Here is a 15,297-nt window from a genome sequence, read left to right as displayed (position 1 = left end):
GTTCTCTATGTTTTAAATTTTCTATTGTGATAAAATACATTAGAAATAAAACTTACTATCTTATCCATTTTTCAAGTGTAACAGTTCAATGGTATTAAGTACACTGAGCCATTACCACCAATGGATTGTAAACATAACAAACGATGGATTACTACTGAAAATTAACTTTTACAGTGGTATTTTCGAAATGATCTTTTTGTTATGTATCAAAATTAATGATTTTATATCAATTTAATAACCAGCAGCCATGTTTAATTTTCTAATTTTTCAAGCATTCTGCATTTGTTTCTCATAAATATTCTAAGTACATAATGAAGACATATGATGTCTCTTGTCTTCTCTTCTCCAGTATTTAGACTATTGGGAAAGGCAGTCTCCTGCATGCAGTCTTTCTACCTCCACTCAGCCACATGGGGATGGGCCTTGGGCCTGGAACACTTCTTACCAAGAGATAAACTGGGCACAGCCTGTGTGAACCGTATCACCGTGTGTGGGAATATCTTTCCTTGTTTCAGATTTAACGAGCACTCTTTTGTTTCTACTGAAAGTGTGTGCGTCACATGGCACCCGACCAAGCCCACTGTTACCTCTGTCCTCTGAAGAGAGTAGAGAAGGTTCCTTCCGCTGGAGCACCAGAGAGGTGCACACAAGTGAAGTGTCCTGTATCTGGTCACCGGGAGGAACTCACTGGCCGCGGAGGACTGACTCTCACCATTGAAGTTTATTTTGCTATCACTTCTCTAAGTAAGTGAAATTGTCATTCCATCCAGTGCTTGACTGTGCTGTTTCTCTTGGCAACTCTGGTACCAATATGCAATGGGCAGAAGTGTTTAGAGATTTCCCCTAAAATTGCTGATACATGATAGTCTACACCTTTGTGATTGATAACTAGTGCACGGTTCTCTGTTCAACGTAGATTTTTCTTGCTTTCCTTTTTTTCCAACTGGCTGCATTTGCAGTGGTGATGACAGTAAGCATTATCCCTTTGATCTGAGAACAATGGAAAAAATCTAGGATTTCAAACAAGGTTATTGCCTTTGTTCCTTCTCTCTGCATTTCTTCTTTAGATAGTCCAATTATTTATAGATTAGTGCTTTATACTCCAATTTTCACCAATCTTTTTTTTTCCCATCTTTAATTTTTCTGACCTCTTTTCAGGAGAACATTTATATACATTATTTTCTACATCAATTTTGTGTATTGCCAATCCTAATTTGTACCTTGTATTGTGAGTTTTAATTTTACACTTTCCTTTGTAGTTTCCTCACCAACACTGAATATTTTTATTATTTCAGTTTCTCAGAGTATTATTTTAATGTACTATCTTTTCATCTTAGTCCATTCTTAATATTCTGGATTCCCTTTAGATGGAGAGTAATGCCAGGTGGTATAACTTGGGATTTCTTAAAAATACACAATCTGAGGCCACCACATAGAACTACTAAAATTAGGATCTATTCTTAAAAGATCCCCAGTTCATTAATATGTACTTTCAAGTTTAAGAAGTATCACTCTCCTATTTTATCCATTTGTTGTTTAGTCACTAAGTCATGTCCAACTCTTTGTGACCACATGGACTCTTCACCAGCCCACCAGGCTCCTCTGTCCATGGGATTTCCTAGGCAAGAATACTGGAGTGGGTTGCCATTTCCTTCTCCAGGGGATGATCCCAGGCCAGGGATCAAATCCACGTCTCCTGAATCTCCTGCATTGGCAGGAGGGTTCTTTATTGCTGAGCCACCTGGGACACCTATTTTATCCATAGCACATATCATTTTCAGATATATAACTTGTGTTTATGTTTATTTTAATTGAAGTACAGTTGATTTACAATATCTTTGTTTTAGGTATACAACGGAGTGTACTATTGTACACAGAGTGTTCCCAATCACTTCCCTAAATAATGCTAATTAGCTTATGTAGGAAACCTTTGCATTCTGCTCTAGGAAAAATATGGGGCTTCCCCCTTGGTTCAGTGGTAAAGAATCCTCCTGCCAATGCAAGAGAGGTGAGTTCAATCCCTGGGTCAGAAAGAGCCCATGGAGAAGGTCATGGCAACCCTGGCAACCCACTCTAGTAATCTTGCCAGGAGAATTCCATGGACAGAGGAGCTTGGCAGGCTACAATCCATGGGGTTGCAAAGAGTTGGACAGGATTTAGAGACAGAGCACACACACTATGTAAAATGTATTTCGAAGTTTCAGAGTCAGTTCAATATTATATTAGCAGAACACATCAAGCTGGCATTTCAGGAGTGTAGGTATTCTGTTAATATAATTAACTGCATAAGTAGTTTAAAGGAAGTAATAAAAAGAATCATGAAGAAAGTAAAAATCTAATCATGGCTCTTAAGATAAAAAAGGGAAAGAAAGGAAGGTTCTTGATAATCTCATCACTGAAGAAAGAAACCAATAATGACAGAGTGTTTTCTTCAAACTAATAATTAAAAATCAAACGTGACAAAACAAGAAAAATTTCCATTCAAATCAGTTCCTCCAATAAAAGAATGCTCAATCCTACTGTTATTTAATATTGTTAAGGATTTGAGCCAGCAACTTCCCTGGTGGTCCAGTGGCTAAGACTCTGTGCTCCTAATGAAGGGAGCCTGGGCACGATCCCTGGTCAGGGAACTAGATCCCACATTCTGCAACTCAGAACTGGAGCAGCCAGTAAATAAATAAAAATTTTAAAAAAAGAATGTGAGCCATTTTAATAATGTAAACTCAAAAAATAAGATAACGTGATCCAAGAACACAAGACAATTTAATGAAAAACAATTTCTAGAGAATTTGGTAAAACAGCATACTAAAATATAATAAGATATAAAAAAGATATAAAAAATGGCATAATATATATAAATAGATAAATCTAAGTAATTTGTAAATAAATTAGACAAACTGTATTTAAAAAACTATTTAAGGCCAGCACTATCCTGATTTCAAAGTCAGATAAACATACTACAGGAAAACAAAACTATAGATCAATATCACTTATGAATATTGATGCAAAAATCATCCACAGGAAACTAGCAAGCCAAAGCTAAGAGCACATTAAAAGAATTATACACTATGGCCAAGTGGAATTTATTCCTATAATTGCAAGAATGTTTCAACATGTGAAAAGCAACCAATATAATCCATCACATACACAGAATTAAGGAAAATCACATGATCATCTCCATTGATGCAAAAAAGAGATTTGACAAAATTTAATATCCTTTCACAATAAAAACAACTAGGGATAAATAATAATATCTACTTGAAAAAAATAAAGGGTGCACATATGATAAACCCACAACTTTTCCTCTGAGATCAGGAACTGGACAAGGATGCCTCCTCTTACCAACTATATCCAACAACAACATATTCACAGTTATAGCAGGAGTAATTAGGCAAGGAAAAGAATAAAAGACACTGAAATAGGGAAGGAAGATGTAAAATTCTGTTTGCAGACAATATCTTATGTGTAGAAAACTCTAAAGATTACACACACACATAAAACAGATAACTTATAAGAACCTACTGTATAGCACAGGGAACTCCACTCAATATTCTGTGATGACCTATACAGCAGAAATTAACACAACACTGTAAATCAACTATACTCCAATAAAGCTTTTTTAAAAAAGACTACACACACATCCTTGTTAGAATAATGAATTCAGCCATGTTGCTGGATAAAGAGTCAACATACGAAATTCCTGTTTTTTGCATTTCTATGCATGCTGTATGTGCTAAGTTGCTTCAGTCATGTCCAACTCTTTGCAATACTACAGACTGTAGCCTGCCAGGCTCCTCTGTCCATGGGGTTTCCCAGGCAAGAATACTGGCATGGGTTGCCATGCCATTTCCTCCTGCAGGGGATCTTCCTGATCCAGGGATTGAACCTGTGTCTCTTATGTCTCCTGCATGTGAGGCAGGTTCTTTACCACTAGCACCACCTGGCAAGAGTTTCTATACACTAACAATAAAAAATTCAAGACTGAAATTAAGAAAATAACTATTTTTAATAGCACCAAGAAATAAAAAGTATTCAAGAATAAACTTAAAGAAAAGATGAAGGACTTGTATACTGAAAACTGTAAAACACTGCTGAAAGAGAGTAAAGACACAAAAATAGATGTGAACCCATCTTGTGTTCATGGAATGGAAGACTTAGTAACATTAAGATGTCAAATTACTCAAAGTGATTACTCAAAGTAATCACAGATTTAATGTAATCTTTGTCAGTTATCTCAATGACATTTTTTCCTGTGAAAATAGGAAGATCCACCCTAGAATTCACATCTGGAGAAGGGAATAGCAACCCACTCCAATATTCTTGCCTGGAGAATTCCATGGACAGAGGAGCCTTGCAGGCTACAGTCTATGGGGTCGCAAAGAGTCGAACACGACTGAGTGACAAACACACAAAATCATATGGCATCTCAAGGGACCACAAATAACCAAAACAATCTTGAAAGAGAAGAACAAAGTTGGTAGTTTCACACTTTCTGATTTCAAAACTTACCACAAAGCTACAGTTATCATTATGGACTCATGGAATGGTTAAAAAACAAAACAAAACTGCAAATCATGAATCTCATAAAGGACTAATATCTAGGATATTTAAAGAACTCTTTATAAGTCAACAAAAATCCAACAACCCGAATGAAAAATGAAAAAAGGACCTGAATAGACATTTTTCATCAAAATGCATACAGACACTAATAGACACTTGAAAAGATGCTCAGCATCAGTAATTATTAGGAAAATGCAAATCAACACCACAGTGCGATACCACTTTCCACACATTAGGATGATTATTGCCAAAAGCAGAAAATAAATATTGAGGATGATGTAGAGAAAATGCAATCTCTACGCATTGCTGTTGGGAATATTGTGTCGCTGGTGTGGAGAACAGTATGGTGATCCCTCAAAAAGTTAAATATAGAATTACCATATGATTCAGCAATTCTGTTACCAAACAGGTTCGTTCTCCCCCTCCACTTGAAAGTGAAAGTGAAGTCGCTCAGTCATGTCTGACTCTTTGCGACCCCATGGACTGTAGCCTACCAGGCTCCTCCATCCATGGGATTTTCCAGGCAAGAGTACCGGAACGGGTTGCCATCTCCTTCTCCAGGGGATCTTGCTGACCCAGGGATTGAACCCTGGTCTTCCACATTGCACGTAGATGCTTTACCATCTGAGCCATGAGGGAAGCAAGCACACAGGCCATCTCAATCTTCCAGTTTATTTTTGTATCTCCATTGTGTGAATTGTCTGCCTGGAAAGTTTACTTGTTGACTTAGTTTTAGTATTTTCTACATAGAAAATTTACTCTGATCAGGGCATCATCATTTAATAATATTATTTAAAAATGTAGCCACGACTTTCATTGTCAATCTTCTATATTTCTACTCAGTAATCCCACTGGAGGTGCCAATGGTCCAAGGTCTGATTATGGGAAGTTGTTCTTGGCTGGGCAAGAGGGGTTCTGGGGGGCATACAGGATGCTAGCTATGACCCTGGCAGGTGGCCTGCAGTAGGGATGAGAATACGTGGGAGTGTTTGGCACTGCAGCATGGGGGGGACATCTTTGCGCCCCTGCAGAGACAGCAGGAATCAGGAAGCATAATCATGCTAATAAGTGGAAGGTTGATACCACTGCTGTCAGCATGTAACAAGGGAAGAATGGGTTAGGTCTAGACCAGTGCTTTTCAAACAACATATCAATCCAGAAACATTAGGCGGCAACAAAAGCAGACTTGGAAGTCTTCTTCCTCATTCTGGAGGGGTTTTAAAACCTACAGAGAAAATAAGATCTCCACAGAAGGAAATCAACCCTGAATATTCATTGGAAGGACTGATGCTGAAGCTGAAGCTCCAGCTCACTTTGGTGACCTGAAGCGAAGAGCTGACTCACTGGAAAACACCATGATGCTGGGAAAGACTGAAGGCAGGAGGAGAAGGGGATGACAGAGGACAAGATGGTTGGATGGCATCACTGACTCAATGGACATGAATTTGAGCAAGCTCTGGGAGATACTGAAGGATAGGGTAGCCATGGGGTCGCAGAGTCAAACACGACTTAGTGACTAAAGAACACAGAAGCACGAGTTTGAAAATACACAAGTTCTAAAGGAAAGGGGAATATCTTTGATGATAAACAACTGTTTACTTACTGTATCAGGTGGCCTCACTGATTTTGCTTGTAAATGTGTCATATCTAGGGTAACTTGAATATGTGTCTATTTTTTCCTATTTGTGGAAGTTATCTCTATATACATGATTTCAGGTAATAACAGAACTGAATTTTGTCTGGGCTGCATATCTTTGCAATTTTTTATTCAATATGTTTCATTTTCGAGTCAAGTCATGAAATGTGAAGGTACCTGGTAGTCCATTCCTGTTAATAAGTCCAGGGTGAAAGCTCTGTCCAAAGCCTAAAACAAGCTGGTCAGCACATGAGCTGAAAAAAACAAAAGTTTTCCACTGTAAGAGGCTGAGGTACTGGATGTGTTCTCCAGTGTTTGTGTTCCTATGTATATGTAAATATTACATATTCCATATTTTCCATGATATCAAATATGTATTCCTGTGGTTAGTGTGGACCAGAGTATTAAAACCATAAATGTTTGTGACCTTTGAAATGACAGATTGTTTTAGAATGAGGAAAGGTTAATTAAAAGTTATGGAGGGCTGGTAAATTAGAAAGTCATTTTGTACAATTCTATCCATTGAATACATACTTAATGAGTGTCTAAAAGGAGGTCAGCTACTTTTCTTTGTTTCCATTCTCAGCCTTCATTTATTTCCTCAAAAGTGTAGACTAAGAGGACAGTTAGATTTGCACAAGAACATGACAGGCAGGAAAATGAGGATCAGGGTTGTGGGGAAAAGCAGACAGACAGACAAAACACTGTACTCTGTAAGAAGAAAAGCAGAGAGCTGCCACTTCCAGTTACCCACTGGCTTCCTAAGTGTTCACTTTCTCAGAGACCTTACATGGGAGTTAAACTTTGGAAGGAAGGAGGAGATGACGGGATGTTACATTAATAGTCGGCTCTTCCATATGTTACCATGTGAGACTCTATTTTCACAGGCCCCCAAATGATCTCCTATTTCCTATGACACATGTACCCTAAACTGTTAACTCGACAGACTAAGCAAACTGATTGAAATTCTACAAAAATCCTTTCCCTGGTTACAAAATTTAATCGAAGTGGGAGTTTAGTAGGGGGGGTGTTTCTTTCAAGAAAATCTGGGTTAAATAAAACTTCTTTTACTGCTTAAGAGCTTCCCATATAAGGTGAATCTTCATTTCTGAGGGTGAAATTCTAGTGAAATAAAAGGAATGCACATTACTGACGGTTTCACACAGAGGTCAGTATTGGTCACTGTCCACAGTTTTATTTATAAATGCAAGACTTCCCACAAAAATTATCTGGATCATCATAGTCTACTGTTGGTATTTACTTTCTGGGCTTATTATTTGGGGAGGTCGATAAATGATTAACTGCAGCTTATTTTGTTTTAGCCAGAGCGTTAGCTAGACCACATTTCTCACTTTGTCTTCTCAGCAGTTGTGTGGATTATGGAGATGAGCTGTGGCTCTAGTGGAAAATGCATCATTTATATATGTCAGTTGGACGGCATCACGTGCCCGCTCTGGACTTTTTCTCAGAGGCTGGGAGATTTATGACCGTCATAAAGCCTTTTTTTCCCTCCATAGATCATGCTAGTAGAATACTCATACCTTTTCTGGACTTTACCCTTTCAGAGACCAGCCAGGTTCAGAAAGAATAAGATGGCATTTTGGTAATTTTTACCAAAATGAGAAAATGACTGCATTCTCCCCAAACTTCCCTCTCTTGGCTAACATACTAATTACTCAACATACATAGAGAGATCTAGCAGATTATTTTTCCTTTCCGACATTTCTTGTTTGGAAAAAAAGCATATATTTATTTTTACAAAAATCTTTTTAGAGCAAAAGGTATAAATTGCTTAACTTGGCAGAGGAAAACTCCATGGATTTAGTGTAAAAATGCACACAACACAGGGCTGTTTTCACTAACGCTTCCCCAATTCTCAGAAATACATATGTGTTTTCATTTGTTCCATCCAATGATTGTTTACCATTGGTATCATCTAACCAGAAAATAATTTTCATAATCAGAGACCACTTCTGAAGCAGTTAAATATGTAGTTGAAAGCAAAGCAGACCACAGTCAAAGCTCCAATTCATGAAGTAGCTGCTTAGAAAGGGGAGGTCCACACTTGATCTCCCCTCTCAGCTTAGCCTGCCTCAGTCCCTCCTCAGTCCCTCTCCAGCAATGCAATGAGGAATAGAACCTTCTTCCTACTTTGAAAAATAGCACCAATTAGCAAAAAGAAAAGCACCGACAACAATGATACAAAACATACATAATAGAAGACAAAGTGTGGTGATAGCGGGATGATGAGATTATCTAAGAGAATGGACATAGGCTTCAAAGAGCTAGAGTTTTGAGAAATACATTTCCTTTCTGGCTGACACCTCTCCTATCAGTAAGAAAAGAGAAAATCAGCAAATTCAAAGTATTAAAAACACAGGTAATGAAAATTATGTTATATATCAAGTTTTCTCAAAAAAAATTAATAAAACACCAAAATAAAGGTAGTGGAGCATATAGAGTCAGAAAACAGTAATACAGGACTTCCTCGGTGGTCCAGTGGTTGAGAATCCGCCTGCCAATGCAGGGGACATGGGTTCAATCCCTGGTCCAGAAAGATTCCACATGCGATGAGGCAACTAAGCCCATGCTGCAACTACTGAAGCCTGTGCACCCTAGAGCATGCGCTCCACAACAAGAGAAGCCACTGCAATGAGAAGCCCACCCACCACAACTGAAGAGCAGCCCCAGCTTCCCAGAACCCTTGTGAAGTGATGAAGACCCAACACAGCCAAAAAATTTAATAAATAAAAATTTAAAAAACAACATAGTTTTAGATGTAAACACACTGAGTCACTGTTGTATTAACAGAGGCACTTGTTATTATATCTATGAAAGTGAAAGTTGCTCAGTCATGTCCGCCTCTTTGCGACCCCACGGACTATACAGTCCATGGAATTCTCCAGGCCAGAATACTGGAGTGGGTAGCCTTTCCCTTCTCCAGGGGATCTTCCCAATCCAGGGATCGAACCCAGGTCTCCCTCAGTGCAGGCGTATTCTTTACCAGCAGAGCCACAAGGGAAGCCCAAGAACACTGGAGTGGGTAGCCTATCCCTTCTCCAGGAGATCTTCCTGACCCAGGAATCAAACCGGGGTCTCCTGCATTGCAGGTGGATTCTTTACCAACTGAGCTATGAGGGAAGTCCTCTATTATATCTATACATTTACACAATTATATTTATCTAGATCTAGATATACACAAATATATACACAGCATATACAAGAGCAAAGACAAACGTCAGAAGGCAAAACTTGCTTTTGAATGAATGAATCATCCTTAAGCAACTACTCCTGTATCTTTCATTTTCATTTGTCCTCTCTTGCAGCATCATCATAGATTAAAAAGGGAATCTCTTTGTCTACCAATTTTCATCTTTTTGAATATTTTCTTCATTTATTTTCCCCTTTTTTGCATCAAATCTTGAAATTTGTGAAAATGGTGTTTATTTACATTTCCACAGTCACTTCATAAGCACGCATTAAAGGCTTACTGTGTGACATGGAAATATGACTATAAAAGGTTTAGATTGAATATGTTGTGATTCCAGGAAAAGGAAAAGCGAATAAAAACAAAGAAAAAGTCTTGGCATGAGCTTCTTTCTTAGTGACTTTTTATTTATTAATGTCTGAGCATTTAATTCATCAAAGATTTATAATACTGAGTCTTGTTCTCCCTTGGGAGGACCAAAGTTCGTTTGGGTGTCCCTGAGTTATATTCAATAAAAGGTTATGTGATCATCTAAGTTATGTAATAGAGAGACCACTTATTACCCTGACAGCATGTGAAAAAGAACCTAAATTCATAGATTTAGGGAGTATTCAAGATGGAAAGATAATAGAAATGTTTGAACACCTCAGTCATACAGATGGAGAAGTTGAAATACAGAGAAAAATGTAGTCAGGGTCCTACCTTAGGTGTTACTGATTATGCTGGTTTAGTAATATGGATCTAAGCATTTTTAAATGAGTTGTTTGGTTTTTTTTTTTAGCAAATTAAGCAACTTATATTGAATGTCTACAGGCTCAGATGATAAAGAATCTGCCTACAATGTAGGAGACCCGGGTTCGATCCCTGGGTTGGGAGTATCTCCTGGAGGAGGGCAACCCACTTCAGTAGTCTTGCCTCGAGAATCCCAATGGACAGAGGAGCCTGGCAGGCTATAGTCCATGGGGTCACAGAGTCGGACATGACTGAGCGACTAACACTTTCACATGCAGTAAAGCTAACAGTCCATCTGTATTAAACATTTATATATTTTTGGTGCTGCTAATCCTTTAGCTATTTCAGAAGTTCTTTATATATACAGCTAAGAGAATTTTTCAAATATCTTATTTTGAATTAATTTTTTAATAATATTTTTATAAGGAACTTGAGAAGCCTTCTGCACATCCTTGCGTGCCCTAAATGAAACAAGAAGGCCCCAATTTGAGTTTTTCACTTTATACCATAATGGAACTGATCTATCCTCAGGAAAATTAGTCTTCCACTTAAATATCTATCTTTGACAGGAAAGGAAGCTTAGAGATGTGTGAAAATATATATATACTTTTACAACTGTAATACTCTCCCGTCAGAAAGTGCCAAAATACCTGCAAAGAAAACTCTTGTCAAAATCAATTTTATATGAAGGTTGATTTAATGAGTAGTTTTTATGGGGCGCAGAAATCTCTGGCATCTTCTCTCTTTGTTGCCAACCAGTTTCATTAATCACGAAGCAGCTAGATTTCACGACCAACTACTTGTCCTTTAGGACTGATTTTCAGGACTTCAACAGACCTTACCTCCAAAAATTCTTTCAGCAACACAGAATCACTTTCTGTAAGAATATAGGGTCTCGAGCTTAAAATCCTGTAGGTTGAAACAGGCATTCTAATTAATAGGAGTTGGGGATGTGATACATTTTGTATTATCTAATATTAACTAGAACAAAATGTCACCTTCCTATCATTCTAGCACAAAGTTTACACTAAATCCTTATTACCTGCTCAGGAGTAGAAGGGGATTAGCAATGAGGTGACCTTAATCACAAAAGACTGGGCAGATCTACAAAAAGCCTCCTAAATTCAGAGCAAGTGGCAGTCCAAAATACATTATTATAATCTCCTCAAGCCACATGGTTGATTTTCAATTTTGTCAAGGAACGCTATCTTGTGGTAATTCCAGTAGTTCCTGTGGTGCTGTTACTTCTTAGATTGTCAACTTTTACTTTCTGAATTCTAACTTTCACAAAATTCTTTCATTTTTCTGACTCTCCCTGGAATCAGAAAGGGCATTCATAGTCAAAGAAGAATTGAACAGGAGATTCTGTTTTCTTAAGGATTCAGAAATATATCACCTTGCTCAGTCCTGGGCCAGCTTAAAGCAAATATTTTATAATAGATCTTTTTAGAAATTTTAATTTGTGAATGCTAACATTTCAAAGTTGATATAAAATAGAGCTGTAGATCCACTGAAGAGACTATGTTTGAAATTTTTAACATATCTTGCCCCATTCTCACAAACACAAAGATTTAAAAAAATCTTCTGAGGGATTTCAGTTTCTGGTGATATGATGGATTAGATACCCTAAACAACTCTGCAAAGCGAAAAAAAAAAATTGAATGAAATACATGGACATAATTAAATGTATACCCAAGTTGGCAAGAAAAAAACATTTTAACTTCAAAACAAAGTGGAAGACCAGTGTTGACATAAGTTTTTGAGGTAAGGGTAACTGCAGAAGCAAGGTGAATCTGAGCTTTTTTTTCTGTTACCTGATCAGGATTATAAGACAGGAGGAAAGCTATGGTCTGCCTTTGCCAGAGAGTCTAAAAAGAGAGCTACCTCCTCCTTGTGACGTTAAATGAGAAATAAGCCTGTCACACAGAAGAGGATGGCAACACAGCAGCAAGGAAATTACCTATCCTGACATGAGTGCTTAAAGTATCTATGGTAGGGACTTCCCTGGCAATCCAGTGGCTAAGACTCCACACTCCCATTGCAGGGGGCCCAGGTTTGACCCCTAGTCAGGGAACTAGATCCCACATGCTGAACTAAGAATTCCATGCCACAACTGAGAGTTTCCAAGTTGTAACTAAAAGATCCCACGTGCCACAACTAAGACCTGGAACAGTCAAATAAATAAATACAGATATCTTTTAAATCTATGGTAAACACTAAAGGATTATATATAATAATTTATGGTCAAAACAAATTAAATTGTGCAAATAATCATAATACATAAATATGGACAAATGTATTCAATTTTTAAAAGGGCTTCCCAGGTGGCGCTACTGGTAAAGAACCCTCCTGCCAATGCAGGAGACTTAAGAGATGTGGGTTCGATCCCTTGGAGGATGGCATGGCAACTCACTCCAGTATTCTTGCCTGGAGAATCCCACGGACAGAGGAGCCTGGTGGGCTGCAGTGCATAGTGTTGCAAAGAGTCAGACACAACTGAAGCAACCTAGCGTGCACGCATGCACGCACTCATTCAATTAAAAGTAAAAGAAATTCAGTCCTGAGTTCACTATATCTAGCAATATGTTTTTATAAAAGGTACCCTCAAAACATTAGGACACATAATTCTGTAACTATACATGGTGATGGATGTTAACTAGACTTACTCTGGTGATCATTTTCTAGCATATACAAATATCAAGTCATTATGTTGTATGCTAATACAATGTTGTATGTCAAGTATATTTCAATTTAAGACAAACCAAAAAAACCCTAAAACATTAAGATATAGAAGTTTGAAAATCAAAGAGTGGAATCATATATACCAGGCAAATGCTAACAACAACAACAAAAAGTTGGTATAGATAAACTAATAACAAACAAAATAGACTCGACAGCACACAAAAAAGTATGTATTACTTGAAATAAAGAGGATCTGGTCATATGATAAAAATTTCAATTCACCAGAAGACATCCAAACTTTAGATTTGTGTGTATAATACACACAAGTATTAAAACAACTACACCAAAAAATTACAGAAATAAAAGGAGAAATACACATATACATTGACATAGTAGAAGATTTTAAGACACTTCTCTCAATAATATATAGATCAAGGGTATAAACATCAATTAGCAAAAATAAAAGAGACGAACAAGCTTTATCTGTGATATATGGGATACTAAACCAAAAATTTTATTCTCATTTCTCTTCAAGAACACATGAAATACTTAAGGAAACTGATCATGTATTAGGTTATAAAGCAAGTCTCACCAAAGTTCAAGGAAATGCTATAACACAGATAATATTCTTTGACTATAATGCACTTACATTTTGAATTAATAAAAATAATGTTAAATAGCCATATCCCTGGAGATTCAAAAAACAAACTTTCAAATAACCTATGGATAAAATGAAAATAATGAATATTAAACAATACTCAACACACATGTGTGAATGTTATACCTCAAGAAAGCTGTTCAATATAGTTAAGATCTAAATACACACCTAAATTATCTTTAGATCTCAATCCTTTTAATCAGAATCCTAATAGTGATTCTCATGGTAATGTACAAACTGATTCTACCATGCTTATGTAAAAGCAAAGGACAATAGTCTGAAGAAGAACAGAATCGAGATTTGGCCCAACTGAATAGCAGGACATTAAAAGCAGTGTTAATTAAGGCATATAGATTTGGTATTGTGATATATACTGCTTCCCTGGTGGCTCAGAGGGTAAAGCGTCTGCCTGCAATGCGGGAGACCCGGGTTCAATCCCTGGGTCTGTGATATACAACCTGATTCAAAGACTGGAAAATGCAGAAATTGGGCAACAGTGGATTATTCAACAAGGCACTGAGACAACTTGTAATCTACAAGAAAAAGCAAATTAGATCCCTACCTTTATATAGTATAAACACTGATTTGGATTAAATCAGTATAAAAATCAAAAATTAAAACTTTTAGAGGACAGTACAGATAACTAATTTATGAACCCTGGGTAGAGAAGAATTTCTTAAACAGGACTAAAAATGTATAGCCATAAGAAAAAAATTGTAATCTGAAAATTAAGAACATTTGATTAACAAGAGACACTGGAGGAGAAATGAAAATTCAGGGTACATACTTGGAGAAGTCATTTCCAATTTATATAACTGATAAACGAATAGCTATCTACTTATCTATCACTATCAAAAGACAGATAAACAATAAAAAAAAAAAATAGACCCTCCAAAACCTCACGAACAATAGTTCTCAGAAGAAGAAAATCTCACAGAGATCAAGAAAATAAAATAAAAGCTGCTCAGACTTTTTAAGAGTAAAGAAAAGTCTGAGAAATTAAGTGACATTAAGAATGGATGACAATAGGAATTATACACTGCTGACTGGATGGCACAATCATACAAACATTTTGAAAAACGACATGGCATTATCAAGCAATTGTGATAGTGCAGATAATGATGACACAAGTGACCAACTCCTAGGTATATTTTCTATAAATTCTTACCTTTCTGCTCCAGGAGACAAACACAAGAAAGTCCACAGCCCAGTAGCCACATTTACTCTGGGAGTTGGATGGGATCAGTTTGGACATCATCACTTGGCCCCCTTGCCTTCCAGCCAAGGGGAGGCTCTAGCAGGCTCTGAGAGGTTTGAAGGAGGGTGAAGTCTGTGCATTTGTTCCAGAATCACTGCCCTGTGAGGTCAACCTTGCATCCATACTCTCTCTGTGTCTATTGTACCTTCTCCAGGTTTCTGTAACTGCTTTCTCTCCCTTCAGATCTCCAGGGTTGGGAGGAGCTATCCACTATTGCACTATCCATTGTTGGTTTGCTGAAACCCTATCACACTTTTGAAAAATAGCCCCTTAATTAAACTCTATCAATGTGTTAAGTTTGAGTTAGCCATCTGATTCCTGTGTGGATTGTTACTAATACAAACTCAATGAAACTCTGCTAATAAAATGAAAATATAATTTGCATTACATTTATATAATTGCGTTTGTATAATTTAGATTGTTTAAGTATAATAGAGTAATAAAATGTATGAATTATAGGTGTATAAATTAATATGGTTAGATCTCCATAACTTTACTGAGCTAATAAAAAAGACAGAAAGGGCCTAAGTATCATTTCATTTTTGAAAAGGTATAAAAACAGA

The 15,297-nt window shown here is 37.1% G+C and overlaps 1 protein-coding gene across 1 annotated transcript in view; it reads left to right on the top strand.

The window, feature by feature from the left end:
• Positions 1–634: 634 nt before the first annotated feature.
• LOC145535374 (melanoma-associated antigen B18-like) overlaps positions 635–15,297 on the top strand; it is a 110,716-nt gene continuing 96,053 nt past the window's right edge. The window contains exon 1 of the mRNA XM_081563793.1: positions 635–744. The gene's annotated coding sequence lies outside the window, so the exon portion shown is untranslated. The remainder of the gene's footprint in view (positions 745–15,297) is intronic.

Source organism: Giraffa tippelskirchi, chromosome X, assembly GCF_054371585.1.
Source record: "Giraffa tippelskirchi isolate mGirTip1 chromosome X, T2T-mGirTip1v1.2.pri, whole genome shotgun sequence".
Lineage (NCBI taxonomy): Eukaryota > Metazoa > Chordata > Mammalia > Artiodactyla > Giraffidae > Giraffa > Giraffa tippelskirchi.
Note: the sequence above shows the minus strand (reverse complement) of the source record. Positions and strands in the feature narration are given on the sequence as shown.